This window comes from Aquila chrysaetos, chromosome 10 (genome assembly GCF_900496995.4).
Source record: "Aquila chrysaetos chrysaetos chromosome 10, bAquChr1.4, whole genome shotgun sequence".
NCBI lineage: Eukaryota > Metazoa > Chordata > Aves > Accipitriformes > Accipitridae > Aquila > Aquila chrysaetos.
In genome coordinates, this window is record NC_044013.1 from 27,654,456 (window position 1) to 27,667,914 (window position 13,459).

The 13,459-nt window shown below is 38.6% G+C and overlaps 1 protein-coding gene across 5 annotated transcripts in view; it reads left to right on the forward strand.

Moving 5' to 3' along the window:
- The window catches only part of STAG1 (stromal antigen 1), a 205,132-nt gene that overhangs the window by 18,281 nt on the left and 173,392 nt on the right, over positions 1-13,459 (forward strand). For 2 of the 5 annotated variants that reach the window (XM_041126674.1, XM_041126679.1), the window contains exon 1: positions 9,748-9,767. The exons of the other annotated variants lie outside the window; for them this stretch is intronic. The gene's annotated coding sequence lies outside the window, so the exon portion shown is untranslated. Of the gene's footprint in view, positions 1-9,747; positions 9,768-13,459 lie in introns of those variants that run through there. 5 annotated transcript variants of the gene reach the window in all.

Here is a 13,459-nt window from a genome sequence, read left to right on the forward strand (position 1 = left end):
AGGGGATTAGAAACTACGCTGTGAATTTTTTGTCTGTTTTGTATTTTCTGAGGCTTTTCCATTTTAGAGCTTCTGAGATCATGGTCGAAATAAAAGCTATACTTTTCTGCCTAATCAAGCAGCTTCCTCATTTTTAGCTGGTGAAGGATTTTTGGCACCCTGTTCTCAAGCTATCCTTGCTGTAGCTGTTGGGCTACTACTGCTCAGATAATGGCAGCTCCCTGAAGAAAACGAACAGAAGCTCTGCTTATAGCAGCTGGCTCTGGATGACCCTTTTGGTGCTGGAACTGCCTAATTGAGCAGTAAGAAAAGATCCAAGCTAACTCCTCATCAACCTGCAGACCTTCGGATAAGCTCAAACAGTATCCAAGAAGCTACTGGGAAATGGGAGAAAGTTCTCTGGCAAGAAGTTCTCTAGTCTCACAAATTTCTTCAAAAGCTCACCAGAACCTGTAGTGGGTTATTCTGAATATTGAGTTATGTCTTGTCACCTGGAAAGGTACTTTTCCCAAAAAAGTTTACATACCTGTGTTTTTGAGCCATCCACTGTCTCTCCTTCCAGTAAGGTAATTGCTTGGGTTTTTTTGTGACAGTGAGTTGGATTAAGTAAATTGAATGGGGCCTTTCAGCTTGCCACCGACTTCTTTTCTTAACCGCTTTCCGCTGGTGATAATCAGGATTTTTCTGTCTTACCAGGATGTGCCCCCTTCTGCTAAAACACTGGTGCTCTTTCTCTAGCACGTGCTTCTGCCATTCATAGTTGGGGCCACTGCAGTAGAGCCTTACATGGGTGAGTCTATGAGCAGGTTTGAAGGTTAAGGCTAAGGCCCTTTGAGGCAGGGGAGCATGCAGAGGCTCACTTATGAACTGTGTTTCCTGATGAGTACTCTTTGGTTATTGGTATCTGTGTTTATTGATGAGTAATCTTTGGTTAGCATTTGATGCTGATTGGCATCAGCATCATTGACTACTAATGACCACCTTTTTCCAAGAACGAAAAATAAATGAAGATTTGTATCAAATTCTGAGCAGTTCTAGCTCACTGTTAAAGTGCCTTCCCTAAATGGGAGTTTGAGCATGGCTGTTCACTCTTTTTGAAACCCAAAGTAGGAGAATTAATGTCTTGGGTGTCACTGAACGAATAATACTGGAAATGTTTTAATTTGCTCTGTTACTCTTAAGTTTTATACTCACTGCATCTTCCTTGAGAAGTATTTCTGAAAATTAAAGCTATTAATTTAGTTGGGTTTTCCTCAAATTAAAGGGAAGGTGCTTTTTCTTGTTATGTATGACTGTACAAGTGAATGGATATTAACCTGACCATTCAACTAAATTCTCCATAAAATAGTGCCAGTGCTCCTAGAGCACTCCTTTTTAGCACTACATTAATGTACTCTTTAGCATTTCTCTTAGCAGGACTGTGATCAATACAGTACTTAATTTCTCAGGATAGACGCAGATTTAGTTAGAATGTGAGTATTAATGTGTAGAGATTATGCTCTGGAAGCGATTATGCTCTTAGTTCATTCAGGAGACAAAACCAACTTGTCCTGGACCAGGAAGCTGCATCTCATCCTAAACCCTTATAGTTATTTATTAAGCTATCTGCATTCATTGATGCTGTCTGTTTGTATCACTGCTTTTCATATTATCAGAGAAATCATTAATAGCTTCCTCTTCTCTGAGATTATGTTAAGCTTTCTTAAAAGGCACTTATTGGTCAAAGTTTTATTTAAACAGCAAAATAATTCTAAATCTCCTGTTTACAGATGATCAGTTTGGAAGATGACTTAAACTCAATCTGATTATGTTAGTGCAGATGAAGTATAACAGACATAGGTGTTCTCTGCGTATGCAGCTCTCCTATGGTCTTGATGTTTGGGTGGTAGGAGTCTGTTTAAACCTGTAATGTTGAGCTGTGCTTTTCCTGCCCAGGCATTTACTTGTAAAGGAAGTGGTCTCACAGGTATTAGAAAATTAAATGAGTAGGGTTAAGCTGTCATTGAGAGGAACAACTGCTTTTATCAGACTGTAATTTATTATTTATTCCTTTATTAGAAGGCACTCCTTCATGTGCTGATGTTTCATATACTGTTTTATCATTGAGAGTTTTATTGTAACTTCCTAGTTGTTTACCATTCAGGGAGTATAGTTTTGTGGGGCTAGACATTACCTAGGAAATTGCACTTAGGAGAAAAAAAAAATATCTCCAAACATTTTCATGGGTATTAGCTATGTTTTCAGTAGGTGTTTTAGTTTTATCAAATGTACTTTGAATTTTTATCAACTGAGATAGTGAAATGTTTCTTAGATTTAACTCTTTTGAAGAGTTATGTACTCTGTTTCATAACCTGTAAGCTAATAACATAATGTAACTTTTCTTGAGATTGTGCTTACAAGCAAAAAATGCTTGTCAACTGGAAGCAATTGCTTGTACCACCTCCTTTCCCTAATTTTTGAGTCTTCCTTCCCCTCACTAAAAAAAAACCAAATAAAAAGGCTAACAACTCAGAAGGGCAAAATGATGAGTGTTAAATCCTGCTCCCTTAAGCTAGTGCTACTAAAGCTCTGGGATATTTGATGATTTTTTAATTTTTTTTTTTTTAAACTCTGTTGAATTCTGGAAGATTTTTCAAACAAGCCTTTGAAGTAAGGAACATGTATTAGTTTGGAAACAGAGAAATCAATCCTTTAAAATAGTTCTTCATTATGCGTTTAATTATCTGTGTGTATTCCAAATGCTTTTAAGGTAGCAAAGGAGCCTAAAGATTTTTAGCAAATATATGCTGCTTGGATGGAAACCCAAGAATCTTAACAACTGTTTTCTGGGGAATGTCTTGGCTTTTCTTGGTCTACGTAATTTATATCCATGTGGGCAGTTTGATGTCACCTTTTGAAGATTCATGATTTTTAGTTTGGTTTTCTAAGGCAATGTGGCTTTGCAAGTGTTTCAGTTGCTCCTGTCCCTGCCAGGACAGTAGGGTGGGCAGAGGAGGTATTGGGAATCCTGATGCAGGAGGGGACGAAGAATAGCAGTTTGGGGTGCTTTTATATTGTTAGTTTTTGGTCTTGTTTTTAAATAGGGCAGGGTTCAGAGTTTTTATGGTACGACATGGCATGTTATTTAAATGCATTAGAAAGATTATTGAGTTGCTGCATATCTCTTTTGAACACAGTGACTAATTTTAATCAAATTTGGAAGGGATGGGGGGGTGTCCAAAAGACAAATTTCTGCAGTTTTCATGAAGGTAGATAACTGGCTAAAGTTACTCTGTTAATATCATCTCCCTTTCCCATCCCTCTTCTATGTACACATACTCTTCTAAATAAAAACAACAGCAGAATCTAAGTTGTTGTTACATGTTAAAGAATCCTCACAGGATTATAGTACAGTAATCTGTTGAGAATCAGGCTTCATTGTTTCCACAGCTCATGAAACTGCTGGAAAAGACAAACACGAGGAAAGTGTAAGTATACAGCAGTCTCAGTTGGACAAACACTAAAAAGAGAGCCCTTTTATCAGTGTATCAGGACAGCAGCAAAGACGTTTGAGTTTGTGATTCCTGAAAACAGAAATAGTGTTCTTATTGTAGAAGAAAAGCTTTAGTACGGTTTAAAACGGAGCAATTAGGAAAGACAGCAGAAGGAACAGAAAAATGCATCAATACCTTCTCAGAAATCCCTATGAAGTAGTTGATCAGATTTAAGATCTCACTTGATAGCTCATGATGTGTTCTTGCAAATTCTTTTTTTTTAAAGTGGGATTGTGCTTGACTGTTCCAAAGCCACATAATGCACTTACTGTATTGACAGAGGGAAATCTGTGTAGAAGGGAAAGTACTGTTAGATGAGAGATTTTCTTGTTGTCTGAGTGAGGAGATGGTTTCACTGTTCACACTTTTTCCTAGTTGTTACTATAGTTCCCTAGGGAAAAGGGTTTGATGCACTCAACCTGTAACATTTGGGGAGCAAGCAGTTGCAGGATGGGAATGCACATTGATCAGTGTAACAGGGAATGAGGTTTTATGCATATTGTGTAAAATTTTATGGATTAATATTTTACTTTTAAGAAGTACTCTATTTGTTTAAAGAATTATTTTTTTAAATTTGGCAACTTGCTGGGAGCAGTGATCCATTTACTGGGGAAAAACTCAGCTCGTTTGAGGTTTCAGGTCAAATTTGACACTTGTCGTCTTCAGCGCAAACTGAATTTTACGCAGTGCCAATGACAAATGGGGAATTATTGCTAGATTGCTAATAAATATAACCCTATTCAGTTTAATGTTAAAAAAACAGAAGAAAACCCAACCTTCAAATAAAAGTAAAGCCTGGTGAGTCCCACAGCCTTACTACTAGTATCTTTTAAGAATTAAAGTGTGAGAATTATCTACATAACAGATAGGTTATCAGAAAAAAGCCATGTGGGATTCATTTAAACAATCAATTTTTCATGTTAGTACTAATGTATTAATTTAGTAAGAAACGATTATGTTTGTGGGATCCTGATAAAAAAGCTGGTATTAATGTGGCCTTTTGACTCCCATCTGAAGAAAAATAGGAGCCAAAAAATCACATGAACCACCAAAAAACCACTGTGATAAGCATCACAGTTCAAATATTTAATTATAATGGTAAAGTCATGTAGAAAGGAGACTGTGGGTTTTTGTAAAACATATTTATGTGAACACTAGCACTGTATCTCCTCAAAATAGTAAGACAGAAGCAGAATACAGGATAAAATGTAGAGACTAATTTTTGGGTAAAAAGAATGCAAGAATTGCTTAGACTTAAATGTTTGTGGTCAACAAATTAATTCTGGAGGGTTTTATGGAAGATAAATGAGAATACAGTTAAACAGTATACTTACGCAAAACTGACTGCAGGCTACTGCTGAAAGAGGTATCCAGTTTCTCCTCCATCCTTCTTCCCTTGTTTTCCAAACTTCGTGCTCTTGCCAGCATAGCAACGGTTAACATTTCGTAGGAATATATTCTAAAATTGTGAATGTATCATTTTTCAACTGGAAATATTTCCTACTTAGAAGCGGACGCCTGGGAAAATATATGAAGTATTTGAGACCAAAGTAGAGAAGCAGGCATTCAAAGGTGATTTTGCTGGTAGAGCTGAACTTGGTGACAGGAATGTAAATGGGGGCACAGACTCAAGAACGAGGGAAGGGACTGGATGGGACAGGATGGGACTTTCATTTGGGTCAGCTGAAGAAAAGGGATGTGCAGGGAAGTTAGTTGCTGGCAGGGAGGTGTTAATCTTCTGGCTGAATCTGCAGTCCTTGAGGCACAGTCATTGAAAGCAAAGGAGAGGAAACTGCACCGGTCAAGATCTACACGATCAGGGTTCTTTCGTTGGGACCGTGGGGAGAAATTAGCCTTCCTGAAGATGTGAAGAAGCAGAAAACCTGGATATGGAATGGTCTGGCTGTGTGGGTGGAGAGCTGGGGATGGACGTGGTGTTGAGACTGCTGAGGGATCGTTCTGCTCTGTGAACTTCACCTGATGCCTGGAGATCACAGGGTGGATGTCAAAAGGACAAGTGGGGATTTTGTACTGAATAAAGGAGAAGATGCAGAGGGGAGAAGTATATTTGGAAAGCAAATGAGAGCAACTCTAGTATTGAATGTAGATAGTAATGAAAGTTGATTGGTTTATTCTCAGAGGGGTGTGTTGGGGTGGCAAAGAACTACATTTTTGAATAAGAAAAAACCATACAAGGTAAATATTAGGGAATGAAAAGTATCATGTTCAAGGATAGTATTGTTACAAAATCTAATGTGTGTAAATGCAAGCAATTGGTAAGATGTGGATTTTGAGAGTGTTCTGGGGGAGTATGGCTACACATATGCAGTTGTTTGTGCCCTGCTCTGGGCTTTTGGCCTCAAAGTACTGGTCTTCACAGGTCTTTCTTCTGCCTAGTATGGTGTTTTTATTATTGCAGTTATATTTATACATTATTGCAGTTATATTTATACCAGTGGTTTTTTTGGGGGGGGGGGGGGGGGGGGGGGGGGGGGCGGGGGGGGAGAATTTAACAAGGAGTGGGTATAACTTTTTTTCATAACTTTCAAGGTTAAGACATCTTGCCTTTTTCTCAGTTATTTTACAGGTTTGATTCATGAAACTGTGATCAGCTAAATTCTGGATTTACAAAAAGTTAATTACAGTTTAAAATTCTTGTTACAAAACTTTGAGAGCTGTGTTTACTAGTATCTCACTGAAAAGGTTAAGGCAAACTTGATTGTTCTATTTAAACAATATTGTTTAATTAGTCCTCTGCCTCATGACTGCTGCCAGCTGTCCACAGGCAGCCGGAAAAAATTTTCTCTCATCTTGATGTGTAAAGTGACTTTTTAAGGCAGTGCTTTTCTTGCTGTTCTTCAGAGTGTTAGATTAACTGCAACTAGAAATGAAACATTGGTTATTTGTGCTCTTGCCTGCTTTGCTCATATGAACTGACTGCCAGATGGCAGTCAGAAAGAAGTGCCTTTGTACCCTTGTCTCTGGGCCTCACTACCTTGGTGAGCCTGGACATATATCTCACAGCTATCTTACAATATATTTTATATACATGTATAAGGATCAGACTTTCGAAGTTGGTCCTTTTTATTGAATCTTTTTAAAAGGATTGGTTGTGATTCAGTTTTTAGAAGATCCTCCCTGTTAAATCCAGGGCAAGTGGAAAGTCCCTGTAGAAATTGTTGTGTACACGTAACCAGCCCGATATACTTGGTAGAGCTCAAGACCAAGCTGCTTACTGAAGTTATGCAGAATTTCAGGCAGTATATCCTACTTTATATTCTGATACCCATGGTGTCTTCTAGAAGGATTTCAGCTAGCATCAATACTACTATGTTTTGAAAGACTGGGTACTGTGAGAGCTTGATGTTTATCCCAAAGCAGAAAATACAATGCGAAAGCATTTTTTTGTCTTTGTCATGTGTGAAAATGATTTGAATTCGATTTAGAGAATGTTAGAAAGGAAATTGAAACACTTTTCAAGGTCATCTTGGAGCTGAGAAACCACTGCAGTGTTTCTTTCTGTATCATTGAGACAGGCAGCACTTGATTCAGTCTTTGCAAAACTCCCTGATTACACTTTAGGTTTTAGAGAGAATATTGTCCACTTGAAAATGCACTTGCCTTTCAAAGGTAAGACAGGACAGTCCATGAACAGGATGTGTCTCATAGCTGAGATAGGCAAAAAATTGGCATTTAGTACATGCACTTTCATGAAAATAACCAGCTAATATAAGGCAGGGTTTTAAGAGGAAACAATGCCAAATAAGCTGCTGTTGGTAGTACTACAGTACAGTCAAGTTTTTAAATTGTGATAGTTGAATTTTCATGAAGTGTTCTTTCTGAGAATAACTAGGTGGCATTTTAGATGTGTACTTCTTTACTATGGTTATGCTTTGTGTATAATAGTTATCACCAAGTACAGTAACCAAAAATTGGTAGCTATCTAGGTCCAGAGAAAGAGACAGTGTGATTGACTTAGTCTGATTGCTAATTAGAAAAAACTTGACCAGGTGATTTTATGAAGTCTCGTGAGGTTGAAACTGTATACTCAATTTTTGGTTTACTCAATGTATTTTAAAATACAGTGGTGGTGTTTCTTATTACAGGGATTTTACCCAAAACAAATAACAGAAACCTAAATTAAATTATGTTTTCTGTATGCTCCTATAGATGATTTTACAAGTAGCTTGAACTTGCTTACATTAGACATTTAATGACACGTATGAGTGATTTCCCCTTCAAGAATGCAGTGAAGTTTTTTCATACTTCATTAATTTTGTGCACTTAAATAGAAATACGAGAGTTTCATCTTGGTGCTAAATATGTGTGGTGGTTTTTTTTTTTTTTTTTTTTTTTTTGGTAGTGAGTCTAAGCCTGCAATGGGTTTCCAGTTATTTCCTTTTGTAGACATAAAGCCACAATGTTTATTTTTTAATTTTTTTCGGCGTATGTGATGTGTTACCCTGAGCCGCGGTTATTAATTGACAGATGAGTTACACTATGATGGCACTTAAAATGCACAACATGTATTTCTGAAAGCAGTCGTTGCTATAGCAACTTTCTAGTAGGTCACTGGCACTGTTGTGTGTGTGTGTGTGTATGATTTGGCTGTTAATGCAGACTAATACTGATAGAAAAATGAGGAATGTGAGAGTCAGAAAGAAGGTAGCCCTTCCCCCCCTCTCTGTCCTCTCCCCTCAAAAACAGGGTAAAATAATTTTATGGAGAAAATGCTTACTTAGGATATTGCATGTATTGGCAAGAAACTGGCTATCATGTGCTATAATTAGATGTTTTCTTTCTATTTATGCAAAGGTTATAAAAAACTCCAAATTGCCTTAATCTCATTCTGCTTTCTCTTTGATATCTTTAGGGTTTGGTTAGGAAAGGAATACATATTCAGTTGATCCAAAAGCAATGTGTTGTATCTATTGAGCATGAAGATCTATTTTTAAAGACAAAGTACATCTGTATTACATGCTGGAGGTGAAAATTTTGAGAAATTGCTTCTTTTTCCTCCTTTGTAAGATCTTTCAGGAAGGTACAATGCATTTCTATAGCATTTTAGGCCAATGTAAATCTTGTGGTCTCATTCTCCCCTGGCCGCTCCTGTCTTTTCCCTAGCACTAGTCCTGTGCTCATGTGAACAAGGAGTCAGCCAGTTCAGGGAGCTGATCCAGATAAAACCAACTTGAAAACAATTTTAAAAATTGCTAGGTGATTTCCTGAATTGTGTAAATGGGCAGAAAGCCACATGCCAGTACAGCCACAGGAGGGGGGGAACCACGGTAGCTGCAGTTCAAGTCAGTGTGCATGGATGGTAGTGACGGGGATTTTGAGAGGGGCTGAAGATGCTGTTTCCCACTGACTTCTGGTTTTAGTTTGTTCTGAAACTTAACTAAAAGTTCTGTGCAGAGGACTCTCTCCCAAATACTTTGCATTTGTATTCTTCTCTGAAATAGTTCTCTAATAGTCTCTTCCGCGTTTTTGGGGGTTTTTTTTTGGTTTTTTGTTTTGGGGGTTTTTGGAGGGGGGTGGGGGGTGTGTGTTTTTTTGGGGGGGTGTGTTTTTTTTGGGGGGGTGTGTTTTTTTGGGGGGGGTGTTTTTTTGGGGGTGTTTGGGTTTTTTTGTGGTTTTTTGGGGGGGTTGTGGTTTTTTGGGGGGGGTTGTGGTTTTTTGGGGGGGGGTGGGTTTTTTTGGGGGGGTGGGGTTTTTGGGGGGTTTTTGGGGAGGTTTTTTGGGGGGTTGGGGGTTTTTTGTTTTTTTGGTTTTTGTTTTTTGGGGGGGTGGTTGGGTTTTTTTGGGGGGTGTTTTGGGTTTTTTTGGGGTGTTTTGGGGGTTTTGGTTTTTTTGTGTTTTGTTTTTACTGCTCTAGTTAGAGAGCATTCAAATATATCTCTTTTAGAGTGATCAACCTATAGCTAGGCCATTATTTTCAGTCTTGAATTAACACTGCCTTAAGGTATTAGAAAATCAATGGCTTAAGGTAACACATTCTAGGTTGTGATAAATGAAAATAATGTCAGGTGTAGCAAGTATTTTATGATATTGTAATCTACTAGATTTTTCTCAAATTATAGTGTTGTTTAAAAAAAAAAAGTATAATAATGTGAACTTTGTTTTGTGTTGCCTTTCTTGTTCTCCAAAAGAAACGAAGAAGCCATGCTGCATTTGCAGTAGAATCAATGTGGTAGAATTGTTCCGCTGTCTGGATGGGAGCAGTGAGAGATCATGGTAAGGAGTGGAGGGAGGGCAGTAGGACTTCAGCTGCTTGCTGCCTTCTCTTCCAGTGTCTCCCGTCTCTCCATTCACTGGTTTGCTGAGGGCCAAACCAGTATCAAAGCTGCCATAAAGAAAGGAGCAGGGACATGTGGCCAGGAGTAGGAGGAAAGAGCAGGGACTGTGTTTTTCACAACAGCAACCCGTCAGATTGGCTCAACCATTGCATGAAACCTCATCCCAAGATTCTACTGCAAAATAAAATCTCTGTTTCATGTTGGTCGCTGCCCTCCCTCCCCGGCCCCGGCCCTGCCCTGAATATGTAGTTACGTTCTCTGTGTTCAGAGAACTTGATTTGTGAAAGTGCTAAGTGTTGATTTAACCCTCGGAAAAAAGAACTTCCTTGCCATTTTTTAGTATTTAAATGACTGTTGAATGCTTTATTAAATGTACTAGTTTATACTGTGTACTTCAGAAAAGCTTGCTCTAACTTTGCCTCAAGGGTGAAGGCAATGCTTATAGATTAATGTTTAAATGTATTTGATTAATTTGTAGGGAGGTGGAGGTAGGACCAGGTACAAGAAAAATGAAATCTGTGTATTTTCTGCAAGGATTGTTCCTAGAGGAGATGTTCCCTTATTTAACTCCTGGGGTTACAGTTTTCAGTTAGAAGTTGTTCTTATCTCATGGGAGTTGAGAATCTCTTTAAGGAAATGCTTCAGAATGTTCCCACTCTTGCTCTTACAGCCTGACAGTTTCAATTGTCAGTTACCATATGTATTTTCGTTTTATGTAACTGCGTAAAAGATACTGAAAATCCTCTTCCTATCATTCTGAAGTGCAGAAGAAAGTGTCTGCAAATTCTGCAACATTTGAAACTGTATACTCTGATCCCTTCTCTGCAAAAATAAAAGCCAAGAAGTCTTACAGGGGAAAATAACCTCTTGTGTGGAGGGCTGCTGGAATTTCCCCTCTCACTGGAGAGCCTCAGCTCCTGGTGATGGCAGTTTCTCTCTTCCGTAGCTTCTGTTAAGTTTCACTCAGTTTTACTAAAGAACTGTGCTGTTTCTATTTTCAGTGTCTTGTATTTGATGGTAGAGGTAAGACAATTCTCTTCTAGGCCAGAGGCTTTTTTCTTTCATCTGTTAATTTTTCTTTTTTTTCTTAGTCTCTTATTCACCAGCAAGAGATTTGTAAGGCTGTCTATAACTAAGCAGAGGGTTGGTATTAGCAGGCCTGTTACAGACTATCATTGTAACTAAGCAGATAATTTTGCGAGTAGCGTTTTTCTGTTTCAGTTGTTGAAGATAGTGTGATATATGGTCTGTACACTGACCTTAATTTTGCTACTCTTCTCTTCCCCTGAACAGAGCTGTGACCTTCAACAGACTCTGAAACCAGCCAGATACCCCTAAACCCCCAACACAGTTTTAAACGAGTTTTGGTTGTATTGGGATAGCCTCAGGATTCCAGGTTGTTCCTTGGTCCTTCGGAGGTGTTGGTTTATGCAGCAGGGCTCCTGTATTCCTGATTTCATCTGTTAGCCTGTTTTCTGTGAGGCATCTCACTGTGGCTACTCTGTATTTCTAGTCTATTGGTAATTAATCCTTGATTTCCTTTCTCAGTTCACAGTGGAGATTAGTCAGTGGGAGGGGAAAGGGTTATTGTTTGGGTTGCTGGAAAAGCCCATGTTCTAGCTTTCCAGTACCACAAGGTACTCTGGGTATCTTTAGAAAAAGAAAGCAGTCTGCCAGTTTATGCTGGAACTCTTGATGGCTTCATTACCAATGTCATGGAGCAGCTTTTATCCAATGGCAACCTTTCCAAGTGAGGCAAGATGTCTTCTGTCTCTTTAAGTGGTCCATTTCGGCTAAGCATTATCTGAGCTATTTCATTAAGCCCCACAGCTGCATTAGTCCAGTGAACTGTTTTGGTAAGTATCTCCGAGATCAAAAAACTGTCCTTGTCTAGGAGGAGGGACTGCTGTCAGTGTTACTTGAAGAAAGCACTTTTGCATAGGCTTTAAAGCTCACAGAACAGTAGCATGAAAAAGAATGATGCTTGCTCAGGCACAGTCACACTATTTACAGTTTTTGTCATCTGCTTGTCTAAGTAACTGTTCAGAAATAAAACAGATGTTCCCATATTTCTGTATGCAATGCAAAATACAATAAAAAAAAAAAAGGAGCATCAGTGTTCACAACTTACAGTCTAGGTATCCAAGTAAATTGGTGATAGTTTTACAGTTTGAGTTGTTATCGTGACTTCAGATAAATGTGTTTGTATTGAGTCAAGAGGAAAAACAATCTTAAAAGGCAAAGAGGAAGAAGGTGAGAAATAAGTTGTTGTATGGTCAGTGGAGTTATTGAAGCCTGTTTTGGTAATCCTGTTATGTTCTTTACTGCAGTAAATCCACTCGTTTACCCGTGTCCTTGCAGGTTCCTCATCCCGTGCGTAGCACCACTATTGCAGTATCGTGTATCACAGAGCAGGACATGTGGGCGATGGGCTCTGAGCTGTGTGCCTGATAAACATGACAAATAGTAGCTCTCCTGATCTGGCCCCTGCCTCCACCCTCATGGGAGCACTAGGCTCAGCCAGTGCTTATTTTCAAAAATAATCTTTTGAGATACCTGTCCTTCTGTCAAATCTGTTTGCATTTGGCAACATGTTCAAAAATTGTCAAGAGATGGAGGGCAAACAGCCTGGTTGGATGTGAAGTCCTTGGGAAATGAAGCTGAATCAGCTTCTTGTCCAGCTTATGCATTGGCTTTTCTGTTCTTGCCTCTCCTCCTTGTAGTTCAGGTAACATTTGTCTGTTTTTTCCGTTTGTCCAGTTTGGAACTGGGCTCTCAACTGCTTTCACACAGTGCGATTATCTTCTTCCATCTGTACGGTCATCATTTATGTATCTGGAGTAATGAACAAGCAATGAAAGAGATACTATTTTTTGCAAGCATTTTTTTCCAAGAAGGTTTCCTTTTTAATGATTTATTGTGGTGTGCAAGACGTTTTTAAACAGCAAAGAATAGACAGTTTCACCCCCTGCTGATTCTTCCTAGGGTTGTTGACTAACCAATATTAATTTCTGGGCTAAATGATAAAAGCTTTTCTTCAGGATTATTTTCTGAGCTAAAAATAAATCTTGTTCCCAGGTGCTAATTTGTCTTTTCCCTAGTGATATTTGCATTTTTGGACTATTGCAGAAGTATTTGCAATTTTACGTAGTATTTGATAATAACTTCTCTCCTATTTCTTCTTATCATTTCATTGATTTCTTGTGACTGGTGTGTCAGGGAGGTCATTAGGGAATGGTAGTGAGTAGCCAACCCTGTTTAGCTTATCTTTAATTTCTTAAGACTTTAGATTTGTTTTTTCCCCTCGTGTCAGAATCCACATCAGGAAAGGCTTGTAGGTATGGGTAATGTATTTTTTTAGGTCAGTTGACATTGCTTTGAAAAAGTAGACAAGCTTCTAGATCACACGTCTTTAGCTGGAAATAAAATCACAATCCTCAAGCTCAGTACAGGTAGAAAGCAATTAATTGCTGTGAGCTCTGCTGCAGTGGGGGAAGGATATGGAAATCAGTATTGCCTGTGGGGCAGAGAGATAAGTTATAGGGATGGAGGAAACTAATGTGTAGAAAAGCCGCTTTCCTTTTCAAGTCAATTATTTAAAATGATTGTGAATTTTTGATTTCCAGCCAT